Here is a 3,854-nt window from a genome sequence, read left to right on the forward strand (position 1 = left end):
TTTTTCCTTCTGGCAGGGAATGTGGATCTGGATGGGGGCATGGATGGCATCTCTCAGTGAGACAGGCCTCTTTCGGGAAGGCTTCTGCTCTGGCATCAATAACCCAAGTCATAAAGATTGTTCATTTTCTAGTTTTCTGGGCTTCAAAGCAACATATATGAAGTGCCATAGGCTGGAGGGAAGCACACACCCTTTCTCTATCCCTCAATGGCTTTTGTGCTACAGGGAATCCTGAGAAGTATTGAGGAACTCTTTGAGGTTCTTTGGAAATGTGAATATTATATATCCTCATTAGCTCCTGCTCCTGGCACTGGACTGGAGGTTCTTGGATATACCTGCCAATGTGTTGTGCTGTGGTTACTTTCCATTGAAATACCTCAAAAAAATATTGCAAAGACAAAATTATAGATCCAGAAGCTAAAAACTTCTGGCAGCTCCTTCCTTGAGAGACCCCTTGCCTAATTATCAATTCCAACCATAGTGCATGAAGGAACTGGATGCTAGATCCTTATTAAATCATGCTTTTATGGGGGATGGGTGGGACCTGTAGGACACACCACTGAACTGGACCCTGGCAGGCAGGCCCCTACAAAATGCTCTTTGGCTAGCCCAGACAATGGGAAGATGTGATTTCCTGCTTGTTGTGGAGGCCTTCGAGTCTAGGCATTGTTTTGTTTATTTTCTGCTCTGCTATGGGATTTTGGAAAATCTAGAGCATTTCTCTACATTTTATGTGACACTAATTAGACTACAAACCTGTCACATGGAGGGAGCTTGGACTTTGGGGTGAGACTAAACTGAGCTTAAAGCCCATCTTTCTATTTATCAGTGATGTGACTATGGACTCATTACTTAATCTCTCTCAGCCCATTTCTTCATGCTATAAAAATGTCTACTTTTGGGGGTTGTTTTGGAGTTCAAATGAGTCAACATATGCAAAGGGCCTACAAGTACCTACCAACTAGTAAACAAGGTATCCCTTTCCTTATTACTGCTGTTTATTTTTTAAAAAGTGAATGAGAGAATTATCTAGAAAAGTAGTGTTTTTGTGGATATAAGTTTATCAAGGGCAATTGTTTTCCATCCAAATATATTTGAATATTCTTGAGTCTTAAGTAAATTTAATATTTATAACATATTATAAATATAATATGCAAATATAGGATACAAAATAACACCTGATGGGGTGGCTGGCAATTTATGACACCAGGAATAACAGAGGTAAAACCTTTAACATTTTGTTTTTATAATTTATAAGATTTTCATAGGATTCACAATAAAACCACATATTCAGTGGGATCAATAATCATGAAAACTGAGACAACAGAAGTAACACCGATGGAAGAGAATAAAATTGTAAAAAACAAACAAAAAAAAAGGATTATATGGTGACAGTGCTTGAGCTTTTGTCAGGTACTGAGCTTCCAAATAGCTGAAGCAAAAAAGGGAAACATGAAGAATTATAAAAAGTCTCAACTTTTATGCAAGGAACCCCATTTACAGTATCTCATTTAAGAGCCACAAAATACTTACAAGGTTAAAAAATGAAGTACACTGGTGTTAAGTATCTTTTCCAGCTTCCATAGCAACCAAGGGCAGACCATAGTCCATCTAACTAGAAACTCTATACTCTTTCCATAGCATTGTGCTCAGAATGAGGGGAGTGTCTCGCCCTTTCCCTGCTGCCTCTGTCTAACAAAGATGTGACTCTGATCATCATATAGAAATATAGAATTCCTAAAACCAATATAGAATGCCCAAAGAGACTGAATAGCCAAAGAAATCCCAAGCAAAAAGAACAAGGCTGGCAGCATCACATTACCCAACTTCAAACTATACTGTAAAGCTATATTAACCAAAACAGCATGGTACTTGTACAAAAATAGACATATAGATTAATGGAACACAATAGAGAAACCAGAAATAAACCCAGACACCTACAACCATCTGATGGTCAACAAAGTTGATTTACAAAATCAATAGGGAATGGACTCCCTATTCAATAAATGGTGCTGGAATAACTGGCTAGCCACATGCAGAAGAGTGAAACTGGGCCCCTACTTTTCATCATATACAAAAATTAACTCAATGTATATTAAAGATTTAGATGTAAGACCTCAAACTATAAAACTCCTAGAAGAAAACTTAGGAAATACCATTCTGGACATCAGCCTTAGGGGAAAAAAGTGTATGATGAAGTCATCAAAAGCAGTTGCAACATAACCAAAAATTTACAACTGGGAACTAATTAAACTGTAGAGCTTCTTTACAGCATAATAAACTGTCATGGCCATAAACAAAAAACTTGCAGAATGGGAGAAAGTATTCACAAAATTTGCATCTGACAAAGGTCTAATATCCAGAATTTACAAGGAACTTAAACAATTCAACAAGCAAAAAAACAACCCCATTAAAAAGTGGGCAAAGGACATGAACAGACACTTCTCAAAAGAAGACAGCCAACAAACATAGAAAAAAATGCTAAATATCACTAATCATCAGAGAAATACAAGTCAAAACCACAATGAGATACTGTCTCATGCCAGTTAAATGGCTATCATTAAAAAGTCAAAAAATAATACATGCTGCAGAGGCTGCAAAGACAAGCAAATGGTGGGAATGTAAATTCGTTCAACCACTGTGGAAAGGAGTTTGGAGATTTCTCAAAGAACTTAGAACTAACCTTCAATCCAGCAATACCATTACTGGATATATACCCAAAGGAAAATAAATGATTCTACTAAAACTACACATGCACTACTATGTTCATTGCAGCACTACTTACAATAACATGCATGGAATCAACCTAGCTGACCATCAGTGGTGGATTGGATAAAGGAAATGTGGTAGGTAGAAAACATGGAATACTACACAGCCATAGAAAAGAACAAAATCATACCCTCTGCAGCAACATGGATGCAGCTAGAGTCCAGTATCCTAAGTGAATTAACACAGCACAGGAACAAAAAAACAAATACCACATGTTCTCACTTATAAGTGGGAGCTAAACAATGGATACATATGGGCATAAATATGGGAACAATAGACATTTGGGACTACTAGATGGATGAGAGAGAGAGAGCAAAAGTTGAAAAATTACCTATTAGGTACTATGCTCACTATCTGGGTGATAGGATCATTAATATCCCAAAACTCCACATTACAAAATATGTTTTATACAGCTATACATGTAACAAAACTGTACATGTACCCCCTGAATCTAAAATAAAAGTTGAAATTATAACAAAAGAGAAACATAGAATCTTTAGCATATTTACTGCCCACAGTCTGCGGACGCAGAATGGAGGGGATTCAGTGTCATGCTACACATGGCTTAACCTATTCAATTTACAACACTCCTTTAACGTCAGGATGATCACAAACCCCATTTTATGAATGTGAAACTGAGACACAGACCAGTTGAATGAGTTGTCAGCTATCACGTCATAATCTAATAGGTGACATAGCCCATGTGGAAGCCACACCATTTGGTTCTAGACCCCAGGTCTCAATTACTACAGTAGATTACCTTAGTAAAGCCTGTGACTTTGATCCCATCTACCTATGAGAAATAAGGAAGCCCGTAAGGCCGGGAAATGCTGGGAAGAAGCAGAGTGGAAATCTAAGACCCCAGTTGAGTTCAGGGTCCTTCCACATAAAAAGCATTTAGTTGTGTGGTTTGAACCTGAATCACCTGCTAGGGAGGCTGGAAAGGCTCTGATCAGTTGCCAAGGATCCAAAGCCTTTAGAGAAAGGGAGACTAGACCTTAAGATAAAACAGGCTCAGAGGAGTGAGGAGTGAGGTGTGAATGCTTTCTGGTGGAGGAATGAACATCTTCCCTGGGTATCCTAAA

This window comes from Hylobates moloch, unplaced genomic scaffold (assembly GCF_009828535.3).
Source record: "Hylobates moloch isolate HMO894 unplaced genomic scaffold, HMol_V3 SCAFFOLD_9, whole genome shotgun sequence".
Classification (NCBI taxonomy): Eukaryota; Metazoa; Chordata; class Mammalia; order Primates; family Hylobatidae; genus Hylobates; species Hylobates moloch.